The sequence below is a fragment of the Mytilus galloprovincialis genome, chromosome 11, assembly GCF_965363235.1.
Source record: "Mytilus galloprovincialis chromosome 11, xbMytGall1.hap1.1, whole genome shotgun sequence".
In the NCBI taxonomy this organism is placed as follows: Eukaryota; Metazoa; Mollusca; class Bivalvia; order Mytilida; family Mytilidae; genus Mytilus; species Mytilus galloprovincialis.
In genome coordinates, this window is record NC_134848.1 from 73,810,078 (window position 1) to 73,828,644 (window position 18,567).

General features: G+C 32.2%; 1 protein-coding gene across 1 annotated transcript in view; it reads left to right on the forward strand.

Moving 5' to 3' along the window:
• Nucleotides 1-11,779: 11,779 nt before the first annotated feature.
• The window catches only part of LOC143052780 (cytochrome P450 3A4-like), a 29,780-nt gene continuing 22,992 nt past the window's right edge, over nt 11,780-18,567 (forward strand). The window contains exon 1 of the mRNA XM_076225881.1: nt 11,780-11,853. The gene's annotated coding sequence lies outside the window, so the exon portion shown is untranslated. The remainder of the gene's footprint in view (nt 11,854-18,567) is intronic.

Below are 18,567 nucleotides of genomic sequence, written 5' to 3' on the forward strand. Positions count from 1 at the left end.
GTAGTTAAACCTATTTTGTAAAAGGAATTTAACTCATGTAATTGGCCAAGTTGATATGCAGAGTATGCCTGATGGAGATTTTAACATAACAAAATTATGAGATTTTAAGAATTATCAAAATCATTTAACCAAGTTTGCCATAATCTAATGTCTATCTTAAAAATGGCTGGCTAAGTTGCCTATAAATTTCTCAAAAATGTTTTTCTCAATTTTGGATTGATATCATTGTCTTGCATGCTCAAAATGATTTTTTGGGAGTTTCAAAACTTACAAAACAACCATTTTCCAGTTTCAATTAGCAAACACTGAAGAGTATGCACTTTTAATGTGCCTTATAATCCTTGATCCTTAAGTAAGCCCTAAAAATCCCTACCCCTTACTTTCTTATTTGATATCATGAATTATGACTTTAATTTTTAAACAAAAATATCAAGTAAGTAAATAGCTGTAAAAATAACAAAAAAAAATCATCAGTAAATACCTGTAATCACTGAAACAACTAGTAAATACATGTAATTACTAAATTGACTAGTGATTACAGGTATTTACTGAAATGTTTAGTAATTACGTGTAATTCCTAATTTCACCTATTTACTGTAACATATATATGCTTGGACTATCTCTCAAGAAAAAAAGTAGAATTATTGAAAAACGTATTTATGAAGGGTCATAATGTATTTGAAATCGTGAGATTATCGGAAGAAAAAACATTATAACTTACTTAATGAGGTTTGCACGCCCATGTCTCTTGCTATTAAAAGATGTTAAAACATTACTGGAGTTATATGTATCTTAATGTTTATTTCTATTTGCGACATATGCATAGAAGTACCGTCTAATGCTGTTTTTCTTTCTATTTACAAATACATTACTGACTGTACAATGTTGGAAATGAGACTTATCACCGATTGTGACTAATCATAACAGATTAAAATAAAACAACATTTATACTAAATGATGTTTGTTTTGAACGTCAGACGAGCGTTTTGTCTAGTGACGCTATAAAGGTTTGCCAAAACAGGGTAAGTATGCTATTACTAGGATAGAAAATCGTTTCATACAATTCAAAGTTTTGTACAAAAATTATTCTAAATATAAACATATCATTGGTATTTCATGTGAACAGACGTGCTGACTACTGGACATTTAAAACACGCGAGGAAAAAACCCACAGCGTCAGTAAGATCGACCCAGTATTTGAAGAATCGAAGAAACAAGACTTAATTACAAACACGACGGGAGTCAGGTATAGGGAAAATCAATTCATCTTCAAGAGCACCTTATACATCCATGTTTTCGTTGCAATTCGTGTTACACAGTCGCATTTGTTGCTTTTAGTTATATTTAGACTAATGTCCTGTCAATTAGAGACACCGAGCGGTCGGCTAATCTCCGACATATGAATTGCGGTGGTTCCTTTAGTATCTTCCACTTTTTTGTTTCGTCGTAAAACATTTTATTTTTGGTGTTTACATAAATTAATCATCATTTAAAGGCCTTTCACATACACCCCCGTTTTAAGGTTTGTAAGGTAGTACGATTTAATTTAAATCAATATAACAATAAAAACATGGTAATTATCTGTTTATATACTTGAACGTTATTTAATATCTCTGAACAGAAAACAAAAATATAATTATGATGATGTAGGTTTGTCTTTACAAAATATATTTTGTTATTGAATATGTATTATTCTTGTCTACCAATGCTCGCTAAAATATTATTAAAAACTGTGAAATATTACTTAGCGAACCTGTAATCATCTAACCTAGTTCTTTCCTAAACTAACATTTTCAGTGACTGTTAAGAATGATATTGATTTATGACATCTTATTGAATTTAATTCGATTTCTTATCAAGCAAACATATGGTATAAGGATTAACAACTACCTTTCTTTTTTTTTGTGCTGTTCCACAGATCAGACCCCAATGTTCCCTTAAAGACAATCAGACCTCAATGTTCCCTTCAAACTATCTTCATAAAGACACAGATCACACCGAAATGTTCACTGAAAGACAATCAGACCTCAATGTTCCCTTCAAACTATCTTCATAAAGACACAGATCAGACCCAAATGTTCCCTGAAAGACAATCATACATCAATGTTCCCTTCAAACTATCTACATAAAGACACAAATCAGACCCAATGTTCCCTTAAAGACTATCTCTATCTTGGGTCGTTACAATTGAATATTTAACACATTTAGTAATTTAACCTTTATTCGCAATTTGTATATTATGAATATATATGATTTTTCAATTTGTTCATATTTGTTTTTGATTGTGTACCTGGCGGCATTTTTGTTCCTTCCTACATATACACATGTCTATAAAAAGATCGGTACTTAGAATTGCTAGCTCTGTTTGAACAAGGAATAGAAATAATAAAATGATCTAAATTATAAATGATTTGGAACCGATTAATCTGTTGTCAGTTTAGTATGCAAGATTGTGTAGGATTAACTTATCATTTTCCTACTATTCATTTGTTAAATTGACGACTTTAAAAAGAGACCAATTAGAATCAAAACATATCTGACGGTCAAGTGAATTTGTCAGACCAACAGTGGACCCTTTTATAGAAATTTGTCTATTCAAGGTTCCTTCCAATTTTAGTTACAACAAGCTTGTTGGTTTTTTTTTATAAGGAGAAGATACAAATATGATATCCTAAAGGGTTAAAATAGGGAATAAGCATAAACATTAAAAGAAGATATGTATTAGAGGATTGTAATGGGGATACCTTTATGAAGAATAACAGTAAAACATGTTTTCAACGGCAACACTCGGTTAAATAATTACCTCGTATATAGAAGTCCCCAATCAAATGGTACCTGAATTTCTCAGATGCAGACACTTTTCTCAACTGATGGACAGAACATGAGGATTTCGTACAGAGCCCCCGCCCCCTAATGGTGTATGCAGTAACGTTTGAATAATATTTAGTTTTGAACATTGAGCTAACATTTATGTTTCTTTAACTAAATTCGTTATACGAGATACACACATGGGTTGAAAATGATTTTATTATGACATTGTTAGTTTAAATGTAAACAGCATCAAGAACGTAATATTTTTGTCAAATGTAGTTGTCATTATAGAACGCTTAAAAGTAAAGAAAAATCACTTCTTTCTTCAAACGTGTATATTTTACCTTGTCTACACGTAAGAATGCAATCCCATTTGGAAAGTAACTGGGATACAATCGACATAACCCTTTTCTGAACTTTTGTATATCTGACCTGAATACCCTAATCGTTGGCAACTTGTAAAAGATTGGAAAAAGAAAGGTTATGATAGTTATAGTCTTAAAACTTACAAAAACGAACTATATTTATACACGTCGGACATAGAAATTACCTTAATTGTCCTAACCAGAATCGAAATAATTGATACAAACTATACTTTGTTCTAGTTTTAACATGGGCTATTGCTCGAGCAAAAATAATCACGAAGATAATGCCTACCCATTTTGAAACTACATTAAAGTATAGCTTGCATCAAATATTTCTTAAACAACAGTCAATACGGCTAAATATATAAAAATACTGACAAAATATGTTTTTAATGTATTATCCACAAAATAGAGAAATTTAATCGTCCTTTTTTCATCTTTTCAATCATCAAATCGATCAACGAAAAAGAATAAAACAAAAAAATATATGGGATGTTAACCTACAACCAATTCCAACTACTTATAAACAGAATTAAACAATCAGCGAATATGTATCACAACACATAAAACAGAGCGTTTTGTAATAGGTTGCAGATAAAGTATTTAATATACTCTTTTGAAGTAACAGTTGTTTACATTAACCACCTGGATTAGTGATAAAGATATATCCGGCAGTAAAGGGGATTAAGGATAATCTGTAAAGTAAAGTGTTATGACTTAATCAGATAATTTCGAAATGTGCACAAGATATATTGCAAAGCTCTGATTACTTGCCCGACTTGATGATAACTTTTTAGTCCGTTTTGGGTCATAAACGCTTCATTATATTGATATGCCTTATATTCCCAAACTGTTTGACCTTTAACATCACTGAGGAGAAATTAATTGTCGAAATGCGCATCAATTGCAAAAAAAAATTGGAACCGTTCGCTACTTAGTTTCAAAATAACAAGCTTTTCAAAGCAGTAGTATATGTTAATAGGGGATGAATAAAGGAATCAAAAAGAGCCAAACAAAAACATTGGTCAATGTGCTTGTTTTCGCGATATTAACCATGGCAATTGTGGCTGGAAAATGATCTCTCTTGGGTTTTTATAGCTTTATAATTGACAAGTTTCAGCTCTCAAAAACTAAAACAACATTTCATAAGACTATTACAGATGGCGTATAATTATGTATGTAAAAGATTTATAAAAAGAAAATGGGGATCAATGGGCAATTTTATTTGGAGGATTCCGATAATGTGACAAAAATTCTAAAACATGACAAGCAAACATCTTTAATGTTATTGCAACGACTGTTTCAACTCAAATACATATGTTTTTTTTATTTAGTATAATTCAATAATTATAAATGCATAATTTCAGACACATTGGTACATTGTAAAGTTGTGCCCTAAAACAAGAAATTGTAATTTGAGAGATTTGCAATCAGATCAAGTGACTGTTTTTGTAGTTGAAAGTATTTACTAAGTAATTACTGTAAACCAACTTATTTTCGCGGATATACTTTAATAGCCCTAACAAGACCATTTCGCGGCTATTTATGATCGCGATTTTCAAATTTAATTCATGTAGTTAAATAAGGAAAGATCCAAGTTTTACACATTCGCGACGATATATATTCGCGTTATACTTCTGTTCGCGAAAATCGCGAAAATATGTCGTCCGTGAAAATTAGTTGGTTTACAGTAAATGCTTCAATTTTCCTCAAAATACATCTGTTGTCAAACTTTATATTACATCTACTCCTTATTTTTAATACGATATAAGCTATTATTGGGTTTAATAGTTAGATAAGTTGACAATACCATGAAAGTAATTAAGACAACCTGAACGAATCTGTCAACTTATATTTATTAAAGGAGAGGGGCAAAAGATACCAGAGGGACAGTCAAAGTCATAAATCCTAAATTAACTGACAACATTATAGATACAAAAAAAAGACAGAAGACAAATAATACTTAATATTAATAAAAATTAAGCAACACGGACCCAACCAAAAATTGGGGGTGATCTCAGGTTCCCAGGAAACGTTAGCAGACTCTGCTCCTCTTGACACAATTGCTTCATTATCAATAATTTTACCACTTATTCCAGTTAAGAAACTGATAATAATAAAAAAAAATACACCTATATTCATGTATAAATACAAATCAATTATAAGTGTAGTCGTTAACCAATATCCACAGACCTTCTGGCACTAGGTACTAGAGAAAAAACAACAGTGATCGTTTGTGATAATTGTTGTCCACATAATTTCTGTCAATTTTGACAGAAATAGAATTGATCTGTTACCTTTTTATAACAAATTCGGTTAAAAATCTTGATATAGGTATAATCATTAGAATTGTCAAACATTTTACGTCAGCTAAATAAACTCATTAGGGATACCAGGATCCGAATTTTATATGTGCGCCAGATGCGCGGTTCGTCAACAAAAAACTCATCAGTGACTCTCAAATAAGAAAATGCTAATAAGGCCAAAAGTTCGACGATGAAGAGCGTTGAAAACAAACAAATCCTCACAATTTTGTCAAACACAGCTAAAGTACACCTATTCCTGAGGTAGAAAAGCCATACTACTTCAAAAATTCAAAGTTTTGTAACCAGTTAATTTCTATTTATGACCATATAAATGACAATTCAGGTCAACACAGAAGTACTGACTACTGGGCTGATGATACCCTCGGGGAATAAATATCCACCAACAGTGTATGTAACTTGTGTATAGCATTTGTTATATATATTCTGTCAATGTAAGTTTTAAGATATCAACAGAAAGATGACACAAATCTGATCATTGTAAACACAAAGTATGTACTAAGCCAGGAATACGATAATTGTAATCAATTCGTTTGATGTGTTTTAGTTTTTTTTATTTTGCCATTCTTTTAATTTTTCCTCGGAGTATGTTATTTTTGTAATTTTACTTCTAAATATTTAACGATGCCACATTAATCACTCCTTATTTGTTCAATATTGCATAAAACAGTTCAATTAATTTATATAAGTTCGTTTTGATACCCTACATCAAGGAAATCATGATCAGACATACAACCTCTGGAATATCGTATCAACCAGAAAATATTTATTCCTGTATGCAGGTGCTGCGTGAATGTTGCTAGTTTACAACAGAGAAGCTGAAAAATGGAAAACATCACGTTTAATAATTTATTGCGTCCGAAGCGCTTTTCTGGATTTACCTTCATCAGGAACGCTCAAAGCCAAACATTTGAAATCCGAAGATAGATAAACACCCCTTATGATGTAAAGCTAAGTTTTCATCGTACCCTCATTATCAACTATATTTATGGTATCCTTTATTACAAAGTTAATAATATTGATGCCTTCAACATAATCATCAAATATTACATTATTAGTAAGAGAAAATCATCAATATATTGGGAAAAAAAGTAAGATCACAAAAATACTGAACTTAGAGGAAAATCAATTCGGAAAGTCCATAATCACATGGCAAATTCAAATAACAAAACGCATCAAAAATGAATGGACAAGAACTGTCATATTCCTGATTTGGTACAGGCATTTCCAATTGTAGAAAATGGTGGATTAAACCTGGTTTTATAGCGCTAACCCTCTCACTTTGAAGTGATGTTTAAAGATACTGCTAACGACTTTAATAGCCCATTAAATTCGAGAACCATTGAGTACAATACTTCTATCAAGTGAAATGCTTCACTGTTTTTGATCCCATAACTATATCACCATCAATATTTATTATTTTGAGTTGGATATTAGGTCACGTCTTCCTTCATACTTTTCTACTAAAATGACAATCGTATTTTATAACTATATGATGACTGTAATGTATATCTTTTACTGAGGTACTGTGGATTCATTTATTTTCGTTGGTATCAATTTTCGCGGAAGGCTGAAAACTTGCACTTTCTGGGATATTTGATTTCGTAGATTTGCAGATCTCTGTTTACGAAGCGTTTTCAAATTATGATATTCGTTGAACCTTTGAATCCGTTAATTTAGTTTAAACATATTTATTTATAGTGGATTGGGAAACAAGTTTTGCAACTTATATTAATCCCTTTCCACTTTGCGGGTGCGAGTGCTGCCTTGTAGCGGCATTAGCCTACTCTTTTTCGAAATCTACAAGGGTGTCTTTAACGTGCAAGAGATATGGCTCTCTCTTAACACGGGTCAGCCATTTATCGTCCCTGTCCGACGGACTATCATCGTTTCCTCAAGACCATACTCGCAGATGGTGTCAAGGGAGAGCCGAAAATTGAGTTCCTGAAATTTTCATCCCAAACGGGAATCGAACCAGGAACCTTTGTGTTAGTAGTCCGATGCACTAACCACTACACCACGGCTTTCTATCCGTTCCGTTGTTCACATATACCCGCGGAACCCAAGAACAAAGATATCCAACGAATAATAATGAATATACAGCGATAAGAATATCATTGGCTAATAATTTCCGCCTCAGCTGACAAAATTACCGTTATGTTTAACTTTACGGAAGCTTCGATATTTTAATCCCCGGTACCACTTCTGCAGTATAATAGAACATTCAATTTCTATACTTAGTTTTATGGAAAGAGTATCGAAGGTAAATGGTTTGTCAAGGCCATATTTTCGGTCCATCACATTCTAAAAATCAATCAGTATAACAATTCTATCATGTCAGATGATTCAGTGTTTTCGACGACATACAATGAAGGTAAATCAACATCTAATGTGTATGATGTTGAATGGAGTCACGTCTTTATTAATGATTTTTCTAAAAAAAAAAGAAACTAACGTTTTACTCCGGAATGCGTACATAATATGAATAAAAATTGTCAATTCTAAAATATTTATTATGCTACAGTGACATACCAACCGGCATTTTACACTGTGCATTGTCTATTACAACGTGTTTATGATGCCACAGTGACACAACAGCCGGCATTTCGTACTAAATATCAATATTTATCATCTTAGGTATTTATGAATGAAAGGTCATTTTGAAAAGATTAAAGAATTTTACAATATTTGTTCTATACCAGAGCTCAACAACATCTCTTAAAAACCTTCTTCTTTAAGGCGTCAAACAATACAATTTGAAAGGATTTGTTACAGTGCTGCAATTTGTGTTCTGTTTTATTAATTATGCCTCAAATTAGAAGTAGTAAGGTAATGATATTTTTAGTAAGTATTCCCAGAAAAAGCTCACTGGATTACTTTCTTTCCTAATGGATTATACCAGAACTGATATCACAATAAGTATCGGGTTCCATTGAGATGTGCCCCTCATGTCATTAACTCTTCCACTACAGTATATTTTTCATGCTTCTGAATAATACTAACATTTTTGCATTCAGTTGTTTAATTTTTGTTTTCATAACAGAGTGCCATGTGGTGTTTTTTATAAATGAAGTGTTACTCGTTTTGAAACAAAAATAAGCATTTCAAATAAATATACTTTATATTTCTGTTGGGAATACATATGATGATTTTCCATCGAACATACATCATAAACAAAATAACTGAATGTTTTAAGCCCTTCCTTGTATCAACAGATAGGAAACAGTACATATTTATAGAGATGATTATTCTTTATAACAATAAAATCATCAAGACAGAACAATCCCTAGTTATGAACTTTTAGGCTTTGAATTGTTTTTATTTTATTAAGACAGTAAAATATGATGATAGTTATCAAAGGTACCAGGATTATAATTTAGTACGCCAGACGCGCGTTCCGTCTACATAAGACTCATCAGGGACGCTCAAATCAAAATATTCATAAAGCCAAACAGGTACAAAGCTGAAGAGAAATTAATGTAAAAAAAGAACCAAACTCCGAGGTACATTCAAAACGGAAAGTCCGTTATCAAATATCAAAATCAAAAACTAAAACACTTCAAATGCATGGATATCAACTGTCATATTCCTGACAGGCAAAGATAGAGCTACATAATTATGTAAAAAATCAAACTTCTACACATGTAGACTTAAAGATAGAGCTAGAAAAAGAACTCAAATAATAAAAAAAAAACTACATTTAATAAGCAACATGCCGTATCTAAATACATGTAGTTTAATCAAAATCTTTGCAGAATTGAATCCAACTTACACAAAAGTATCCATACCGGGAAACTTTGTAGTTCTAGTATTGGTCTGTTAAAACACTGTCCCAGGATACTTACATGTTTAAAGTCGCCACATTCTGTTTATAAGTGCCTTTCAAAATCAGGAGCCCATGATTCAGTGTTTGCCGTTTAACATATTTCTTTTGGTATTTTTTTTTCTCTAATAAATCAGGTGGTTATTTTTCTCAAGCGTTAATAGATATAGGAAGATGTGATATGAGTGTTAATGACAAATAACAATTTATAAAAGTAAACCATTATAGGTCAAGGTACGGCCTTCAACACGGGGCCTTGGCTCACACCAAACAGCAAGCTATAAAGGGCCCCATAAATTACTAATGTAAAACCAAGAGTTCCGAATAAGGAAGTTGAAATCGTCCCTTCGTAAATTTTACGGCCGCCATATTTAGTTCAGTGACCGTTATTATATCGGATATGTTCCTTATGCCGTAATTACAATCCACTTCCCATTTCACCACAAATTTGACCTCCAGAATTAAGACTTTTTACTGGGTTTGTAATATCATGAGCAACACCACGAGGGCCACATGTGAAGCAGGATCTGCCTACCCTTCTATAGCATCCGAGATCACCCCTAGTTTTAGGTGGGTTCGTGTTGCTTAGTCTTTAGTTCCCTATGTTATGTCTTGTGTGCTATTGTTTGTTTTTCTTTTTTTTAGCCATGGCGTTGTGGGTTTATTTTAGATCCATGAGTTTGACTGTCTCTCTGGTATCTTTCGTCCCTCTTTTACTCGTTTATATATTTTTACATTTCTCATTTTTATGATATTGTTGCCGACTATGCGGTATAAGATTGTCTCATTGTTAAAAACGCACATAACAACCCCCCCTCTTTACCCCCCCCCCCCTTCCACAAAAAAAAAACACAAATCAACGAAGCAATAATCTGGTATACATCATTAATTTAAATATTTTGATGTGTTTTTCACATTTTATTTCACGTTAGAAATTATTTTTATGGGGGAGATTGTTCTTTTGCCGATATTCCACGTTAAGGGAAAATGAACAGTTATAGGATATACATGTAGTATGTAAGTAGTTTCAAATCATCGTCGTACTGTATACAGACAACAAATAACATTTGAAGTTATGATATTTGTCATGTTGTGATTAAGTCTGAAGAAAATTCAAAACGGAAAGTTAATATTTAAATGGCAAAAGCAAAAGCTAAATATACATCAAAGAAATGGATAACAACATCAACCTTTATATTCCTGACTTCATTTATCGTCGATATTATCAAATAAAGCTTGCAACCTACCTCCGTAGCATCTGACATCATCCCTAGTTTTTGGTGGGGTTCGTGTTGCTTAGTCTTTAGTTTTCTTTGTTGTATCTTCTGTACTGTTATTGTCTGTTTGCTTTTTTTTTAGCCATGGCGTTGTCAGTTTATTTTCTATCTATGAGTTAGACTGTCCCTCTGGAATCGTTCGTTCCTCTTTTCCAGTCAACAAGACGAACCGTCATGACGAAATTGAAAACCGTGGGATACGAAACCGAACACATTGTATCAGTTTCATACGAACAAAACGTTAATAAATTCATACCATAATCATGACAGTACCACACTGACTACCTATTGGAACATCGGTAAACTACAGTTAAACACTGAATCGCTATGAATGACTTAATTACCACTGTAGATATTCGTTTGAAGAGATGCATTTATAATTCAAATCGAAGAAAGTTTAAGAAAATAAAAAAAAATAGGATTTTGATTATAATACGATATTTGTGTTTAAAGTTCGTTTGCTGTGTGATTAACGTATACCCCTCTCTACCTGTATTGATGAGACTGTTTTAAGAAATAGCAACAGTAGTATAACGGTGTTCTAAAGTAATAAATCCATTGGGATAAAACAAATCCGGTGTACAAGCCTAAACCGAGAGAAACACATCACCTATGAGAGGACAATAAAGGCAAATAAGGAACAACGAAGTGCAGTAAAAACAAATGCCAACTTACATAGAAACGTACTATTACAACTGCCATATTTCTGACTTGGTACAGTTAAGTCTTTAATATATCGTACTTTGGTAAATACGTTATTGCGTCATTTCCAATATGTATCATGACCGTCTCGTTGATTCATAAGTACAACGAAGCTGCATTCACTTATCTACAATCACAATAATTGACTGAACAATTAAGCATTTCTTATTTTTGAGACACTTCATCAATGTCTATAGAGATAATATACTGTCATTACAAAGTCGAGAAAAAATACATCTCTGTAGAAATCCAATTTGTTGTATTACGCTTAGCTGGTCACGTGACGTTGTCTACAATTAGAAATATACAAATGTTGAGTAGTATAATGAATGTTCATTCAATATAATACCCCACGCAATGATGGTGAGAAAAAATATATAACGCCCCCGATATGCTTAGAGGTAAAATGATTAGCTATGCTTAATAGTCTAATTACATTATGAATATTCAACACCTGTATATAAATACAACATGTGTAACGTTTCGTAAATTTTGTTTTTGCATTTGACGGAAAAGTATTTCGAAGTTTGTAAACTTCAGCATTCAGAAAGGTAAATACACACTTTTAATATAATAAGAAAGATATATTAAGCAATATATTGGTCAATTTACCTGATTGTGTTTTCACTTGTACTAAATGAGTTTTACATCTATAATTTGTAATTAATAGAAATTATGTATGAACATTTATAATTAACAAATATTTGTAAAATACAATAAATAAAACAATTGTTTTTAAAATGTCTTCTTCAAATTATATATGTACATCCGAAATGTAAGCGTACCATATAAAACACTCTTTTATATTTTATGAATACAAAATAACTGTACTACAGCAAAAACCCTACTAACATTTAATGCATTCTATGCCATTAAAAATTGACAAAAACAAAATAATGTGAATATAATTAAGTAAAATGACGCTGCGTGAAAATTAAATTCGGGAAAATGTAATAATTGTAATTCTTCTTTGTAAGTATACTAACTTGCATATCATTAAGATTTTATTAGAATGCCCATTTATAGTGGCCTCATCGGTTATCTACGATTCTTTACCACTTTCCAAAGGTATACCTTTGAATATATATTTTTTTAAGAAACACTGTTTCCGAAATGTTAGCTCACAAATAAAGCATCTTATTCCTATCTCTGATGATATCAATGCATACTTAAAAATCAGAAAGCATTTAATAAGTATTTGTAACAACCACTAAGGAAATTATAAAATTGTTTTAAAAGACTACAAATATTTATTCAAATTTTAGTCCAAAAGTGCTCGTTTCAAAGTCTGCATTTTTGGGTACTATTATAAAGGCCCTGAACTAAACCGTTGGTACTGGAAATTCATAAATAACACAGGTTTGACAGTTTTATTCATATATTTTTATACCGAAGTCATTTAAAAATACACGTTAATCTTTAACGTTCGAGCAACCTTAACAAGTGTTTTTGAAACATCTCCAAATTGAAAAGATGATAGGAATTTACCGTATTTCAGTATTCCTTTAAATTCAAAGTTGACAATATAAAGGGAATTTTATGCGACTGTCATACAAGTGAGAGGTTTAGCTAGCTATAAAACCAGGTTCAATCCACCATTTTCTACATAAGAAAATGCCTGTACCAAGTCAGGAATATGACAGTTGTTATCCATTCGTTTGATGTGTTTGGACTTTTGACTTTGCCATTTGATTGGGGACTTTCCTTTTTGAATTTTCGTTGGAGTTCAGTATTTTTGCTATTTTACTTTTGACAAGGGTATCGACATACATCACTTCAATAGGACCTACTTCAATCAGCAATCCAAATCCTTTCTAGACAACGGAGTTCTTTTCGCAGTTTGGGATACATAAATACGCAGCAATGCCATGTATGATTCCCATACGTGTTTAAATTGATAGATATAAGTAAAGTTGTTTTAAAGACTTTTGATTCGAGCCTCACTGATGAGTCTTTTGTAGACGAAACGCGCGTCTGGCGTATATATAACATGTTACTCCTGGTATCTATGATGAGTTTATTTAATTGTATTATATGCATAGTAGTTTGTACTTCGTTTCTGGCTGATTCAAACGATCTCTTTCTCTATTTGTCCGGAAACAAATTGAGAAAATGTTAAGACACTGATGTTTCAACTACTTCAGGGAAAGTTAACCTTGAAAGGACTTGGCTATTAATTTAGGGTCTTTTTGGGGGGTATATAGCACTTAACCAGTTTCGTTGTTTTTTTTATACGTTCTGGCCTTTCAGATGTTTGGCTTTGCGCATTTCTTATAAATTGAAAATTAATTCACAAAAGGGAATCGGACGCATTATATTTATGATGTGTTGCTTTTAAAAAAATATATATATTTACAGACTATTAAACATTGACATTGCAAACGTTTTACAGATGAATATGTTTGTTATATATTAAGGAGATATGGTCTATATTCATGAACACTGCATAATATTACAACGGCATACGTACATAATGAAGTAATAATGTAAAGATGTCTATCCATTATCATAAAGGTTACATGTACTTATATATTCTAATACCAAAATAAAGGAATACTCTATTTCGGACTGTATAACGTCTATGAAATAATGACATAGACTATTTGTAGTACGTACTATAGTCTATAAAATTACAAAAAAGAAGTTTACTACCAAAATGTTGGAATATATTACCGATCTTTTCAGAGAATACGATATCGTTTATGTCTGAAAATGTCTTTGGTTGTTTTACTCAATATATTTGTCAAGCACTGCTTATTGTTTGCATGTGCATATGTCTTTCGGAATAATTGTAACTTTGACTTTTCGTTTTTTTAAATTAAATTGTTTTGCTGGTAAAATTGGATCATTGTTAATGTATCCTTGTTTCATAAAAAATGATGACATATCGTTCGTTTATAATATCTATGATACAAGGCACAGGACTTCAATTGCATATCTGAACGTCTACATACATTTTAAGGTCATACGAAGCTTCAAATTAAAAAATAATATATGCATATTTGTTTTTATTAAAGAGGGACGAAAGATACCAGAGGGTCAGTCAAACTCATAAATCGAAAATAAACTGACAACGCCATGGCTAAAAATTAAAAGGACAATCAAACAAACAATATGGTTTAGTATGGCGTTCATTATCACTGAACTAGTATATATTTGTTAAGGGGCCAGCTGAAGGACGCCTCCGGGTGCACGAATTTCTCGTTGCATTGAAGGCCTGTTGGTGACCTTGTCTGCTCTATGGTCGGGTTGTTGTCTCTTTGGCACATTCCCCATTTCCATTCTCAATTTTAATATTACACATGACAAAATATAGAAAACTAAAGAATAAACAACACAAACCCCACCAAAAACTACGAGTGATTTCAGGTGCTCCGGAAGGGTAAGCAGATCCTGTTCCACATGTGGCACCCGTATAGTTGCTTAGGAGATACCAAATCCGGTAAATAGTCTAATTCGGTAAATCACAACCATGAAAGAGTAGGGGATTGTAGTTACGACGTGAGGAACATATCCGATATCATTTGTGAACTAATGGCTAGTTTTTATTATAAAACTTATGATCATATACCTTTTTCTCAAGAAAATTCTATTATTTGTCTAAATTAAGAAAAGTTTACATTTTATTAATTGCTTGCTTCCAGCAAACCATTCGCGGACATGGTTTTCGTAGACAGTTACCTCAGAATGGCCTCTCTCGTAAAAATCCGGTGTTCGTAATACGCAAGTGCGAATGGAAAACTAAACGTTTACGACGCTCCGTCATAAATGTAACCTATATATTATTGTACCTGTTATACACGTGCTTACCTGAATATTCATGCTTCTTTGTTGATTGTTTACACACGAGTGACAATCGTTAAACTAAGGCTTCAAAACACGACCATTACTTAGCTGATATATTTTCACAACAACACTGACCGACTGAAATATTTTTGGACGACTATACGAAATGTATGGGAAAAAATTATAAAGTCGTGCACAGAAGACAACGTTTATGATATATGTATGCATTGGCTCAATATTGAGATAAACATTATTTTTCACCGGTCAATTGTTTCATAAGACTTTAGACCAAAAGATCAAGGTGAAATTATTTCAAATATTTTGAATGAGAAGACACGTGATTAAATCTGTTCTTCAAATATCTTTTGTTGTATGATGTCGGTAATGTTTGTTCGGTTTAAACAGATATTCTTCAAATCTTGTTTTTAAAAGACATGATGTTTATGATTTATATATCCAATTTTCCGATGCTTACAACTTTGTCCAAATAGCAATAAAATTTTCGAACTTTTGAATTCTTATGCGAAATCTCAGTTGACAAAAACATTTAATGAATTTTTTGGTACAAAGTGCTTGCATGCTCTAACCCCTTATAAAACTATGAAACATGAATAAGATGGATTAAGTTGAAAATTTTACTTTATCAATTTCATGCGACCGATTTGCCAAAAACGTCAGTACGTGTTTTTTTATTTTATTTTATAGATTTTATAGACTTGTTTTCCACCTTTTATGCATTTCATTTTCCACTGCATGTTTATCAGCCACCAATTGTTCTCGTCAGCTTTTCGTGTATTAAACTTTAGCAACATTGTGTTCGAATTTGTCACCAATGTAACTTTTATGAAAAAAGCCCAAGTTCTTTTAGTGGTTTAAAATTATATGCCTAAGCCTTTTACACCTTTTTTATTTTATGTTGTTAAAAAGTTTACCTCAATTTCTTAAACTTTTGGTCGTCAGTTGTTATTACACAAACTTGCTTAGGGTGCATTTAAAAAAACCAACACCAATCGTTCATGTTATTGGTATTGCTATTTGGTTGGGTTGTTGTCTCTTTGACTAAATCCCCATTTCCATTCTCAATTTTATAACATGTAATATTAAAAAAAACAACAACAAACAAACGTTATTTCATCAATAGAAATATCACTATTATGAATTCGTATTCATCACAATTGATTTCATATCACAAATACGGTAAATAAAATAAGCTTGAAAAAATCATATTGACAATATCTTTATGTAGACTTGAATTATGTTTTTGCTTCCTTAATTCATAGTTAACACCCTGTCTGCTTATATACATATTGATATGAGCTGTATATAGCAAGAACTGTTTTGAAGAGGATAATAAAGGCAACAGTAGTATACCGCTGTTCGAAATTCATCAATAGATTGAGAAAAAAAACAAACCCGGGTTAAAACTAAACTGAGGGAAACACATCAAATATAAGAGGAGAACAATGACACAACAGAAACACAACACCAAAATGTAACACACACATAAACGAACTTTCATATAACAATGGCCATTTTCCTGACTTGGTACATGACATTGAAAACAATATGGTGGGTTGAACCTGGTTTTTGGGCTAGCCAAACCTCCTGCTTTGCTTGGATGTAATCGATCGCGATGCATAATGGGTTTTACTCATTGCTGAAGATGGTACATTAGCCTATGGTTGTTGATCTCTATGTTAATTGATCTCTGTTTGAGGATTGTCTCATTGGCAATTATATAACAGCTGCTAAAATTTATATTGATATGGAAGTTGATCCTTACGGTATCCATAAAGTCTATCATTATAGCCTAAAAGGTGTGTACTCAAAACTAAACTTTATTACCGTGCATAAATAAACCCTGGTGACGATGGATAATGATTGACAGTAACATTGTCCATCATTGTCACATTAATTCTATATTAAAGGAAAAACATATCAGGTTTACTTTCAAGCTAATGAAAGACTACATATAATTGGCTAAATACTAACAAACAGTGGGAATTTTTTTCTATACAAATTTTACCCTAAAAACAAAGACCTATTCTGGAAATATGTTAACCGGCAACACACATATGAGGAAATTAAAGGACTGTGGATTCATTATTTTTCGTTGGATACCAATTTTCGTGGGTTTCGTGGGCACAGGTGAACCATGAATTCAAATCTTCAACGAATTACATTTTTCCAATAGGCTTTGTATAAAGAGATTGGCAAAACCACGAAATCAAACATAAACGAAAATGTTTTCGGCAATCCACGAAAATTGATACCCACGAAAAAAAAGAAATCCATAGTTTGTAGATTCCCCGGTTTTGTCGAGCCTGCGACTTCTGTCCAGAAGGTAGAAAACCTTGATGCTTCATACTTTGTATATAGATGCCTTATGATATGACGTTTCCATCTGTCACATATCTATTGTCCTTGACGTTATTTCATTTTTCAGTGACTACTTGAAAAGAAGTTAAGAACGTTTTGCAATGTTAATTTCTTTGATGATGAATAATATTACTATATTTAGAATGTGCGTACCTTGTAAGTTCCTCATGCCTATCCGACAGTTTTCACTTGATCTCAACCTCATATCATGGATCAGTGAACAAGGTACGTAAAGTTTCATGGTCATGTCTATATCTCAGATACAATAAGCATAAGGTCTATATTTAGTGTATTTCATGATTCCAAAGTGTACATTACCAACTGGTAGGTGTGATCTGACCTTCACCTCATTTTCACAGTTCTTTGCTCATTGTTGCGGTTTTCTTTTTTTTGTGTTTTTATATTCTTGTATGCAATAAGTTAACTATAATTAGTGTATTTTACGATGTACACTACAGTCTGCCAGTTTTTATTTTCCATGATCGCATTTTAATAGTGCATTGCTTAATGTTAAGTTTATCTGTTTTGATCTTTTTTTTAACCTTGAGGCAATAGGTCAACTTTATTTAGTGTGTGCAATGTTGAAATGTACATACATGCCTGTCTTACAGATATCAATTGACCTTTACCTTTTTTATGGTTCAAAGGTCAATGTTCAGTTTAACTGATTAAACTTATAAACTGTAGCAAGAATATAAATAAAGTAAAGCAGAATACCACTGACAAACGTCATAATATAAAAAAGAAGATGTGGTATGATTGTCAATGAGACAACTATCCACAAAAGACCAAAATGACACAGACATTAAGAACTATAGGTCACCGTACGGCCTTCAACAATGAGCACAGCCCATACCGCATAGTCAGCTATAAAAGGCCCCCATGTAACAGGAAAAAAATCGAGCAATTACCAAAAACCTGGAGAAACTCATCAACTATATCAAGAAACACTGAACTAGAATCGAGAATCCCTATTGTTATCTCAAGTATTATTGATTGTATGACTGTTTAAATGTTCGGAAAATGTTTTAAATTCCTAAATAAAGGCAACACAAGTACATTTTATACCGCTGTTCGATAAAATTAACGGTATCAATTTT